This window comes from Primulina eburnea, chromosome 18, assembly GCF_022965805.1.
Source record: "Primulina eburnea isolate SZY01 chromosome 18, ASM2296580v1, whole genome shotgun sequence".
NCBI lineage: Eukaryota > Viridiplantae > Streptophyta > Magnoliopsida > Lamiales > Gesneriaceae > Primulina > Primulina eburnea.
The window spans coordinates 7886246-7900595 of NC_133118.1; positions in this window are offsets into that span (position 1 = coordinate 7886246).

The window sequence follows — 14350 nt, forward strand, 5'->3', positions numbered from 1 at the left end:
TGACTTTTTTTTAATTTCTTTGACTCTAACATATCCCAAATAATTATTTAGGCTTACATGAATTTTCTCATATTTTTATTGAGCATGAATCGATGATTTTTAAATTAATATTTAAATATAACGTATTAATGCGTTTTAATCCCGGATTAAACCAGACCTTAATATAAAATTCTCAAATTACAAACTTAGACTTATAATAATTATTTGAGCTTAAATATAATTTTTCATAATTTTATTCCACTTAAAACAAGGTTTTTCGATTACTTCTTTAGTTAACGTTTGGATAAATCCAAAACTCCATATTTTGATCTTAAATTTTAAACATGACATTTTTATTATTTATTCTACCCTTCCAAGTCATGAGACACACCCGTAGACTCTTGGATTTAATTTTAGTCTTATTAAATTTGAAATTGACACCTTATCGAACGCACCGAGCCATCTCCCAAAATACTCGAGCCACGCCCGAGCCACCTCGAGCCAAACCCAAGCCAACCCACCTAGGGACCATACTGATCAGGCCCAACCCATTAACCAGCCCTTATAACCAATTTACATCGCCTGCACCTTGGACTCGAATGCATGCTTGTGTGCGTGTGTTAGTATCCTAGGTGTATTAGGTTTCCTAGTTGCCTAGGACTCTACCAGTCCTTAACCACTTCACCCCTCATGACCCTAACCTTTCCTGGACCACGCCCAGACCCGAACCAAGCCTAGCCCAGCCCCTGACCACGTGCACGGGCCCCCTGAACCTAGACAACAAGTTACGCGCTACCCTTTGTTTTCCACGCTCTCTCAAGCCAGCGGCCAGCCCACCCACTCCAGCCCCTGGCCCAGCCCTTGCCCATCATACTTAGACCCTATAGAACCCTAGTGACTCGCCCTAGCCCAGCCCGAAGCCACTGCTCGAGACATCTTGTCACTGTGTTGTTGCACACCATGCGCGCTGCTCCCCCGGGTGGAGTCCTAGCTTTCTAGGAATCCTCCCCAACTCCTGGTCTCGAGTCCAAGCGTGACCAGGACTCTTCCCTGACTCCTACCATGACCCAGCCATGTGCCAAACCGAGCCATGCAAAGCCTAGCCCCTTAAACCCGTACCTTGGCCACAAAACGCAAGCCACGGTTCCAGCTTGTTTGTTTAGAGTGCAGTGTGTTTCACGTGTGTCTTAGGACCCTATATCTTGTGTAAAACATGTCCCTCTTAATCCTATAACATGGCAGCCCCTTTAGGTGCATAAAAATCATGTTTTTGGTTCACATATCATGCTTTAAAATTCATGTTTGATGCAAAAACGAAAATATAACAAAGTTCAACTTGTTTTTCATTCAAAACATAATTAAATAAATACTATGGTGTGATGGATGTTTGAAAGGAAATAATATGGCGTGCCTTTGGGTATTTATCGCACGAATATACGTTTACGAATCGAAGAACGATGACGACGAGACCTTGGCTTGAAATCCTAAGCAAAACTTGATGCTTTTCCTTGAAGGATATGTGTGTGCCGTGTGGTATCAAGAGGGAAGAGTTGGGGAGAATTTTGTTTTGTTGATAGGAGAGTGGGCGTGGGGTTTGGGAGGGTTATGGGTAGGTTTGTATATTATATACTAAATTAATCAACTAACAAGACTTAGGCCTATTAAGAGGTTTAATTAGGCTCATTAGTCTTTATTTAAATAATAAAAATTATTTTGTTTAAATAAATTTGTGAATTTATTAGCCAAGTTGTCAAAACGTTTAAATTTTTGTTGAAAAGTCAATACTGATAAAATTTACATCCTGGCATATAAAATCACCTCAAAACCCTTTATTTTCAAAAATATGAAAAAACATCAATCATTTTTTAAAACAATTATTTAATAAAATTTTTTATATTTTGCAGCCATCAGTCTCCGCCCCTCGATCGCAACTCGAATAACCCTTAAAATTAAATTTTAATGAAACCATGTAAAAAATATATATTCTAAACATGCCAATATGCGCAACATAATTAATTTATGCAATTAAAACATTTAATTAAAACACACAAAGAATTTAATAATTTCATGCATGTAGTTCGCGTGTACCTTCGAATTTTGGGGGCGTTACATGTAAAGACAATGTTCATTTATGAATTAGATTGGTTTTTTTATATTTTTTACGAGGCTTATTTTTTTCAAAGAAATTGTTAAAAAATGTCGGATGTCATCTACGCCTCGGTCTTGGGACGTGACAAACTAGGGACGTAAACAAACCAAACCGTTCGCGAGCTATTCAAAGCTCGGCTCGATAAAAAGCTTGTTTGAGTTCGTTTGTTAATCATATCAAACCAAGCTCAAGCTCAATTTTGAGCTCGACAACTTAATCAAACCAAGCTCAAGCCTAAGCGTATTCGGCTCGTGAGCTCGCAAACATGTTCGTTAATAGGCTTGCGAGCTCGAACTCGGCTCGTTTAGGTGGCTCGTAAGCTCGAGCTTGACTCATTTGTTGACTTGACAAATAAAAATATTAGTACTAATAAAAGTTAAAATTTTATGTCTAATATAAAATTAATTCATAGATATATTTAATTTTAACAAGCTCGAATCGAGCTCAAATTCGAGCTCAATTATATGTTTTACGAGCTCGAAAACGAGCCGAGCTCAAGTAAGGCTTGTTAAATATGATAAACAAGCTATTAATAAACCAAGCTCGAGCCCAGCTTGATTAACATGATAAACGAGCTTTTAACGAGTCGAACTCGAGCTTTTCACAAGCTTAGTAATTTCAAGACAAGTCGAATTCTAGCCTGATGATAACAGCTCGAAGAAAGCTCGAGCTGGAGCTCTATCAATCTTAAACGAGCCAAACTCAAGCCAGATTATAAAAGCTCGAATGAAGCTCGAGCTCGAGCTTGAATTAATCTTAAACGAGCCAAGCTCAAGCCAGATACTGTTCGGCTTGGTTTGGATCGTTTATATCCCTAGTGACAGATAGCCTGACTAGCGTGGTGTGCAAACTATTAAATTAGGTCGAGGATTTACGTAGTGCGAATCGAAAGTAGCGGTCGTGGATTCTTAAGTCATAAAAGAACAAAATTGAAATATTATGCTTGAGAAAGACGAATTTTTATTGTAATTATTGAATTTTTTAGATAATCATGTTGAAAATAAAATTGACTACAAATTGTCTAAAATGTTGAAAAAATTGTGTATTTATAAATTTAGAAAATATTTATAAAAAATAAAATAAAATAGTTGTTAAATTTAATGTTTTAACAAAAATTAAAAAAATCGAAATACAATATGTATTTAATTATACAGATTTATTTGAAATGGGAAAAATTTGTGGAAGTAATAACCAAAAAAGGACAGATATGGAATAAGTCTTGGTCATTAAGATTCCCACAGCAAAGTTGGACACTCAAGTTTACAAGAAACTTGATATTTATTTAAACTATTTATATTATATTTATTCAAATATTATTTATTTAATTATTTTTCTTAGTCGTTATCATTTTGTTATTCTATATGCATGACTCGTTCTTGAATTGGTCAACAAATTCGATTATCAAAAAAGCAAAACAACGACCACAAAATTTGTGCGTCATTACATTAACTTTTTTATGTGATGCGTTAAAAATTGTAATTTTAGTTTGGTATATTTTGCAATTTTGGTTTTTTATGCGTCTGAAAATGAGTTTTAATCATGTATTTTTCATTTTTTGGCAAATATCTTTTTATCAGAATACTTATATGACACCTATATATGACCGTCATATAGATGTCATGTCATAAAAAATATTAAAATTTGAGAGAAAATATAATATAAATTTATTAAAACTAAAATTTGACAATATAATAAAATATAAAATTGAGAAATAAGTATATAAATATAAATAAATTGTTGTATTGAGAAATAAGTATATAATATAATAAATTGTTGTTTATATATATATATATATATATATATATATATATATATATATATATAATATATAAATGATACGCATGTGATTAATTTGATTGATAAGTCGTCGGTAATCTTATTCTATATTTCAATCCATCTACCCTATAAATAAGGATGTTTAGTTGAAATAATGGACAACTCTCTTCATTTCTCTCTTCTCCTACTATTTTGTTATAATACATTATCAACACAAATAGATTTTTAAAGTAGTTTTCATGAAGGGCACAATTTATTATTACATATTATATTTTATAGTAAATCAATTGATGCTCCTCAAGTAGCACAGTTTTATAATTTTATATTGATGCTCCGTCTTAAGACAATATGTATAACTAATTAGTTTTAGTGATTTCAAACTAAACAGATTTAACTCAAGCTTATATTAATGCATATTTTTAAAACAAACTAAATAAGACTACAAGTGCGATGATCAACATATGTTGTTATAAGCTAAATTGAATAGACAGATCGAGCTGCTTAAATATTTCAATCTTCTATAGTTTGTTGATCAGCATAACTTGAACCAAATTATTTGAACATAACATATCGGCTCGAAAAACAAGTCTGTCAACATTCTCTGAAGACAAACAGTCTATTTCTGAGTTTATAATAAATTTTTCTGTAAGGACAAAAGAGCGAATATCTGTTGTTTATCCATTTCAGCTAGTATCCAAAGAATTTGAATTGGCATGTACTATGTTTGACTAAACAATAAAGACACGTGGAAGTATATGCAGTGTCGGCTATCCAATACATCTTTGAATACCATATGGAGACCAACACCTTCACTTTGCATAAGGAGTAGACGTTTCAGAACTGGTCTTTGATACTTCAATTGGTCTAGTTTAGTTTGAGCAGTTAGTTGGCACTTTCAGTTTGCATCTCGAATTTAAATATTATATTCATAAATATATTAATACATCTATACATGCACATATACTATATATAAAGACATATTAATTAAAATTAATTAACAATTATTTAATTTTCTTAATTAAATTATCAGTTAATTAATTCTAAACTCCTCTAGAATCTTTTATAAAAATTTTGTACATATTAGTAGTCACTACTACTAATAATGTTATTTAATTAATAATTTCAAAATTCACTGAATAAATAATTGTAAACTCTTTATACAACCGACGATCTGACATCTCCAATGGATCAACATTACAAATCTTGTCCATATAATGAAAACTGCAAATTCAGAAGATCAAAATTTCTATCGATCAATTTTTAGCAGATGCTAGTTTTGTGGACTACTTCACCAAAACAGGCAGCTCAACTCTTTTTACTCAATTAGCAGTGCAGCTAGCTTTCATTTTTTCTATCATATGGAATCAATTTATAAACTCCTTTATAAGCACTATGTTTGATCTCCATCAAACTACATTCGCCAAATTCAACTTCTTGAACTTTGACTATCTCAATAGGAACACAAAACCGATATTTGTGTGACACTCAATGGTTCAAATATATATCTAGTTGTATGTTTACATCTCCATGTGATTTATAATAAAATTTATTCTTGTTCGGCCTTACCCTAATTAGTCTCATTCTTTTTATTCATGCCTTGATCAAGAATGTCAGAGCTCATTTTTATTTTACCCATCGGTTCATGCTAATAACGTCCAATAATATCGTCTCAAGATCTCCTAGGTATCATTGATAATTCTAACAAGAACCTTAAGTTATGGTTAGCTTACAATGTATTGTCTCTTAAACTCATACATCACGATCTAATCTGCGACTATTGTTATATCGAGAGTTGCATACGAATATGATAATGATGTGATGTATTTTTTAGCAATAATAGTGACATGACATGTGAAACGGAGAAAATATCTTTCCAAAATGCACATGTTTTACTATGATCAGAGATTTCTCGCATAATTAACTCATCAGATCACATAAGATATCTTCACCGGTAGGCAAACGATAAATTTCCGACTACAATACATTTGCTCCTACGTATTTCGAAACTACACCCAACATCGTCATATGATGACCCTCAATGGAGTCACTAAACAGATCAAAATGCATACTAGTAAGTAGATCCTACACATTGTCCCGGGTCAAAGGACTAATGATGTACAACCATAATCGCTGACTATTCTACCCGATAAATGATAACCACTTGAACAGTCTAAGGTGGGTTGTTCAGTGAATCATCAAATGATCACCCATATATATGAATGTATATCTCCATGCCCTTAACAATAGACATGGCGCTTACATCACAAATGCTAGTCCTAAGCTCAAGATAAATTTATCATTATTTTAGGCGACTGATTCTTCTAAGAACGTGTTTAGAACTAATGAGCTTCATGATCTTATATTGAGAGGTAGACCTCATGGTACCTATTATATTTAAGGAATTTATCTCTACAGCTTGGGTGAGTATACATATAAAATAAATGTCATAATTAGATAAAATCATAAAATAGTATTAAAATAAATATCATTTTTACATTAGAGTCAATAAAGTCCAAAATCTAAGTTGACTCGCTGTAACGCCCCGAAAATTTTAAAGTTCACGTAAACCTCATGCGCGCAATTATTAAATGCTTTGGTATTTTAATTAATTGTTGGGATTGCATTAATTGATTATGTGGTGCATAATTGATATGTTTAAATTATATTTCCTACATGGTTGTATTAAAATGGTATTTCTAGGATTATTCAAGTGACGATCGAGGAACGGGGACAGAGGGCTAAAAATGTAAAAGATTTTTATTAAATAATTATTTTTAACTATTTAAAATGCGGTCGATGTTTTTAAGTAAATTTTTGAAAGTATCAAGTTGTGAGTTGATTTTATACGCCGGAACGTAATTTTATCGGTATTGGCTTTTCAAATAAAATTCGAGCTTTCGAGCATCCCGGCTATTAAATTCACATTTTTATTAAAAGAAAAACTTTGCTACTATTTTAATTAAATCTTAATTTAACTAATTGGGCTCTAATTTGAGGCTTATTAGGCCTAAAGCCCACTTGGTGATTAGTCTAGTATTTAAAGTGTTAAACTAATGAAACCCATAACTTTTCCACCTCCAAACCATCGACCACCACAAGTTTTATATTTTGAAAATTCTCTCAAACACATCACCCACTCACGGAAGCACACCTCAAGGCCATCCAGGAGAGAATTTCGCAAGGTTCTAGCAAGTTCTAGCCAAGTCGTCTCTCCCGTTCTTCGTCGTCGACGATTATTCGTGCGTTTAAAACGCAAAGGCACGCCATAAATCTCCTTTTTCTCATCTATCACACCATATTACATGTTTTAATTATGTTTGCATGGAAAATATATTGACCTTTTAATTATTTCGTTTTTATGTCATAGCATGTCAAAAACTCATGTTTTTATGTTCTAAAACTTGTGATAACTTTGTGTTAAGGGGCTGCCATGTTAGGGGCTTCATAGGGGACGTTTTTCCACTGTATTTAGAGTCCTTAAGGGCATGATCAAGGGCTGGACAGGACCATGTATCATAAGAAACGAAAATTTAGAGTCCTAGGGGGTTGGGACTCTTCGGCTAGGGTTCATTAGGACACTCGGCGGCTTGCTGCTATTAATATCGTGACCAAGGGATTTAAGAGGAGGGTACGAGGGTCCTAGGAGGGTCAAACATGGTCTGGGTTAATTGATTAAGGGCTGGAATTGAAATAGGAGAAGTTAGAGTCCTATTAGGACTAGAACACCCATGCAGAAAAATCAGCAGCTGTAGGGGCGGGTTCCAGGGTCTCTATGGGCTTGAATTGAGTTCAATAAGGCTTAGTTAGGTGTAAGGAAGCTTTGGTTAAATTTTGGTAAGGTTGGAGAAGTTTTGAGTCTATACGAGTCAAAACCGAGAAGTGCGTCTAAGTTTAAAAACGAATCGGGAAACACCTAGTTTTAAGCGTAGTAAAATTATGAAAAATTAGATTTAAGCTTAAATAATTATTATAAGTCTAAGTTTTTGATTTAGGAATTTTATATTAAGGTTTGGTTTAACTCGGGATTAAAGCGCGTTAATACGTCGCATTTAAAGATAAATTTAAAAGTCATCGAATTAAGCTAAATAAAAATATGAGAAAATCCTTGTAGGCTTAAATAATTATTTGGGACATATTAGAGTCAAGAAATCACGAAAAAAAGTCGAGTCCAGGGGTAAACGGTCTTTTTACGCCGGGAAATTAGTAAAGGTAATGGCAGTGCCCTAAATGCTGTTTTTATGATATTATGACTATTCTAAAATGTTTATGAATTTCTCATGATTTAATTATGATTTTATTTTAAATGTCTATGGATTTTTATGATGAAATGTTAACGTAAAAGACATGCTGCATGCGTGGTTTAAAATGAAAAATGTTATAGGCATGATTTTTATTAAGTGATGATAACATGTTGAATGATGTGAATGGATTGTGACTAACACGATGATATGTTGGAGATATCGTTAGGGTTATGGTCCCAGTGGGAGCCCGACGATCGTATCTCCTCGGACACGGATATGTATATGTATATGATGATATGATATTACGTAAGGCCAGGGCCCAGTTGACCGGTGAGAGTGTTGCTGGTGTCCCCCGCCGCCCAGTACTGTGGTTACATGTAGATGGATCCATCGCCTAACACGTATATGAAAGTCACAATCAACGATCTGAATTCAACAAACACGAACATGAACATGAATACGAATATGAATATGGATACGAACATGAATATGAATATGTTTATGTTTTTATGAAAATGTTTTTATGCATCATGAAAATGTTTACGAAAATGTTTATGTTTAACGTTTATGCATCTTCATGAAAACGATATTTTAAGTACAAGTACTTTTCACCGTTATATGTTAACTGTATTATGTATTACTCGTTATAAAGATTATGGTGTGTTGAGTCTTTAGACTCACTAGGTGTGATGGATGCAAGTGGTTCTGAGGAAGGTCTTGATGAGTGATACTACTGGACTGATGGCGCACATAACCCGAGGACCAGCGCACTATTTTCCGCATTACGCTTTATGATTTCTTTTAAAGATTTTAAGACTATTTATTTATGCTTTTGAGAGGTTTTTGGAGAGTTTAGTATGGGCTACACTTTTCAACATTTATTGCTTTTTAGGTTTGGTAAAATGTTTTACGATTTCTGGTTTGACTATTCCTTTCAATTTTCAAATACTAGTTGGATGATTTACTTTAAAATGGTGCAAGATTATTTTTATGTGCATGTGCATGCAATGACCGAAAATGTGAGCGATTTTAAAAAAAAAAAATTCTAGTACTTTTAAAGCAATAAAAAGAGCAAGGACGTTTCAGTTGGTATCAGAGCGGTGGTTCCTGTATAGGGTTGTGCCACCATCAGCGCCGGGAAGATCAGTCGTCAAGCCTCGAAGTTGTAAGTTTTTACGTGCTTTATGTGATTTTATGATATTACTTGCATAAGTACATGAATTAAATATGTACGTCTCATGTTTAATAGTTTTATGATAATGTATGTTTTATATGCTTTGAATTTTTATATGTGATACGATATGAAATGAAAAATTATTTTATTTTAACGCATGTTGGTTTGTGGTGGAATTGGATTATGTCGATTTTTTTTGGGTTTTAGAATTGACATTCTACTTTGTGGGCTATAAGTTAAGCGAATATTATGAATGCTTTTCAGAATCGTAGAATTTCTAAGAAAATATTTATGATTCATGGTTATTAGTTGAATTAATTTTTGGGAATTACTCGTAAGGAATAATTATTCGAGGACTACAACGACTTTGGGAATAGGAAAATAGATAAATTGGGATTTTAAGTTGATGAAAAGTAAGATTTGTTATTGAAATTTATTTTTCGGTAAATAAGTTTAAGTTTATTGGAAATTATGTCATGGGAAAACTGTAGAAGAAAATTAAGAATACCGAGAATTTATGGGTTAACTGTAGGATTTTTGAAATTTAGGACCAATTAAGATAATTTTTGAGGAAATTAAGAATTTATTTTGTAAATATTAAGAAAATTGGGGACTAGTTTAGCATTAAGCGATAATTACATGGTTTAAATAATAAGAATTTTGAGGATTTAGACTTTTAAGAATATTCAGAACCTTGGGATATCTTGGTTTTAGCGTTATAAGAAATTTTAATCAAGGGGTTTTAAGGATGAATCAATATTAAGTTTGAAATTATAAGCGTTAGCGGATGCGTTTGGGATTTTAAGATTGAAATTGGATAAGTCGACAAACATTTCGGGTTTAAAATAAGGAAAATAATAAACGATAAGTATGGTTATGCATCTTTTAATATTGGGAATCGTAAGAAAAAATTGAAAATCGAGGTTATAATAGTAATAGCACTAAATATTTGGGTCTTTTTAAGTTGCGATTTGCAAATAAGGATTTAAGAAGGAAAATTTAATTGGGATACTAGAACTGAATCTAAACTTTGGGTTATTAAGGATAAGCGAATTTCGAGGACGAAATTCAATTTAAGGGGGGAAGATTGTAACGCCCCGAAAATTTTAAAGTTCACGTAAACCTCATGCGCGCAATTATTAAATACTTTGGTATTTTAATTAATTGTTGGGATTGCATTAATTGATTATGTGGTGCATAATTGATATGTTTAAATTATATTTCCTACATGGTTGCATTAAAATGGTATTTCTAGGATTATTCAAGTGACGATCGAGGAACGGGGACAGAGGGCTAAAAATGTAAAAGATTTTTATTAAATAATTATTTTTAACTATTTAAAATGCGGTCGATGTTTTTAAGTAAATTTTTGAAAGTATCGAGTTGTGAGGTGATTTTATACGCCGGAACGTAATTTTATCGGTATTGGCAATTCGAGCATTCGAGCATCCCGGCTATTAAATTCACATTTTTATTAAAAGAAAAACTTTGCTACTATTTTAATTAAATCCTAATTTAACTAATTGGGCTCTAATTTGAGGCTTATTAAGCCTAAAGCCCACTTGGTGATTAGTCTAGTATTTAAAGTGTTAAACTAATGAAACCCATAACTTTTCCACCTCCAAACCATCGACCACCACAAGTTTTATATTTTGAAAATTCTCTCAAACACATCACCCACTCACGGCAGCACACCTCAAGGCCATCCAGGAGAGAATTTCGCAAGGTTCTAGCAAGTTCTAGCCAAGTCGTCTCTCCCGTTCTTCGTCGTCGACGATTATTCGTGCGTTTAAAACGCAAAGGCACACCATAAATCTCCTTTTTCTCATCTATCACACCATATTACATGTTTTAATTATGTTTGCATGGAAAATATATTGACCTTTTAATTATTTCGTTTTTATGTCATAGCATGTCAAAAACTCATGTTTTTATGTTCTAAAACTTGTGATAACTATGTGTTAAGGGGCTGCCATGTTAGGGGCTTCATAGGGGACGTTTTTCCACTGTATTTAGAGTCCTTAAGGGCATGATCAAGGGCTGGACAGGACCATGTATCATAAGAAACGAAAATTTAGAGTCCTAGGGGGTTGGGACTCTTCGGCTAGGGTTCATTAGGACACTCGGCGGCTTGCTGCTATTAATATCGTGACCAAGGGATTTAAGATGAGGGTACGAGGGTCCTAGGAGGGTCAAACATGGTCTGGGTTAATTGATTAAGGGCTGGAATCGAAATAGGAGAAGTTAGAGTCCTATTAGGACTAGAACACCCATGCAGAAAAATCAGCAGCTGTAGGGGCGGGTTCCAGGGTCTTTATGGGCTTGAATTGAGTTCAATAAGGCTTAGTTAGGTGTAAGGAAGCTTTGGTTAAAGTTTGGTAAGGTTTGGAGAAGTTTTGAGTCTATACGAGTCAAAACCGAGAAGTGCGTCTAAGTTTAAAAACGAATCGGGAAACACCTAGTTTTAAGCGTAGTAAAATTATGAAAAATTAGATTTAAGCTTAAATAATTATTATAAGTCTAAGTTTTTGATTTAGGAATTTTATATTAAGGTTTGGTTTAACTCGGGATTAAAGCGCGTTAATACGTCGCATTTAAAGATAAATTTAAAAGTCATCGAATTAAGCTAAATAAAAATATGAGAAAATTCTTGTAGGCTTAAATAATTATTTGGGACATATTAGAGTCAAGAAATCACGAAAAAAGTCGAAAACGTAAAAAGTCGAGTCCAGGGGTAAAACGGTCTTTTTACGTCGGGAAATTAGTAAAGGTAATGGCAGTGCCCTAAATGCTGTTTTTATGATATTATGACTATTCTAAAATTTTTATGAATTTCTCATGATTTAAATATGATTTTATTTTAAATGTCAATGGATTTTTATGATGAAATGTTAACGTAAAAGACATGCTGCATGCGTGGTTTAAAATGAAAAATGTTATATGCATGATTTTTATTAAGTGATGATAACATGTTGAATGATGTGAATGGATTGTGACTAACACGATGATATGTTGGAGATATCGTGAGGGTTATGGTCCCAGTGGGAGCCCGACGATCGTATCTCCTCGGACACGGATATGTATATGTATATGATGATTTGATATTACGTAAGGCCAGGGCCCAGTTGACCGGTGAGAGTGTTGCTGGTGACCCCCGCCGCCCAGTACTGTGGTTACATGTAGATGGATCCATCGCCTAACACGTATATGAAAGTCACAATCAACGATCTGAATTCAACAAACACGAACATGAACATGAATACGAATATGAATATGGATACGAACATGAATATGAATATGTTTATGTTTTTATGAAAATGTTTTTATGCATCATGAAAATGTTTACGAAAATGTTTATGTTTAACGTTTATGCATCTTCATGAAAACGATATTTTAAGTACAAGTACTTTTCACCGTTATATGTTAACTGTATTATGTATTACTCGTTATAAAGATTATGGTGTGTTGAGTCTTTAGACTCACTAGGTGTGATGGATGCAGGTGGTTCTGAGGAAGGTCTTGATGAGTGATACTACTGGACTGATGGCGCACATAACCCGAGGACCAGCGCACTATTTTCCGCATTACGCTTTATGATTTCTTTTAAAGATTTTAAGACTATTTATTTATGCTTTTGAGAGGTTTTTGGAGAGTTTAGTATGGGCTACACTTTTCAACATTTATTGCTTTTTAGGTTTGGTAAAACGTTTTACGATTTCTGGTTTGACTATTCCTTTCAATTTTCAAATACTAGTTGGATGATTTACTTTAAAATGGTGCAAGATTATTTTTATGTGCATGTGCATGCAATGACCGAAAATGTGAGCGATTTAAAAAAAAAAAATTTCTAGTACTTTTAAAGCAATAAAAAGAGCAAGGACGTTTCACTCGCTTTGCACCTACTCTAACAATCTTCGTGATAAGTGCAAGTTTGTATTTAAATTACCCAAGCAATTTTTCCATGAAAGTGTGAATTATCGCACAAGCAAAAAGAAGAACGACGAGTGTTGGGCACACGGTGCACAAAATCTCGCACACCAACGCTCGCCCAGTTAGGTAGAATCCAAAAGATTGCACGCGCTGCTGCGCATAATCTTGCACAGATGCGTTTGCAGAAACGAGCCTTTTTTTGGGCTTTCACAACCATTCACACACTTATAAAAATTCAAACCCTAGCAACATAAAAAAAATAGTCACAGTAACGCACAAAAATCTAGAGAACAGGAAAGAGGAAGAAGAACGAAGACGAAGAGCGCATCTACCGGGGATGGAGTCGCTTCTTACTTAATTTAAGTCTATTAGTGATGTTGAAGAACAAGAATTTATTTTGTTGTTTTTCATTCATTAACTAATTTATTAAATCTAGAGGACAACGTTATTTATTAATTTTTTATTTATATACTTGAATTACTTCTTTGTTTATTTATATTTTTTTCAGATCTTATTGCTTTCAATTACTTAATTACTAATTGGATTCTCATATTTATTTTGATATCTATCACTAAGGGAGATGCGATTTTGAATAGGACCGTAGGAAATCATATTGTTGGTGTTTATAGAGTTCGGAAGATTTATAACTCTAATGAATCCATTAAAAGAATTATTTTGCTATTGAAATTTTTTATTGTTTAATTTTTAAAAGGGATATTGTATTATTGTAATATCACTAATTTTTCTGTTGTCGGGGAGTGCTCTAATTAATTTTAATTTCAATATCACTACCAATCAATCTAGACCTTATTTTAGATTTATTTAGCCAATAATCTGGTTCTCCTCTGTTGCAGTTTATGCGAAAAACTTACAATCTCGACTCGTTAATTTTTGACCCAGAAATTTAAAAGACCACAATAGCATTGAGAAAAAGCATGGCTCGTATTTTTCTTTGTAAGAACAGTTTCTGCATTGTCTATTTGCTACGAGACTTATTGCTTTTAATGAAATTGTTAAAAAATTGTCGGATGTCATCCACGCCTCGGTCTCGGCGTGAGAGTTAGCTTGACTAGCGTGGTTTGCAAACTATTAAATTAGGTC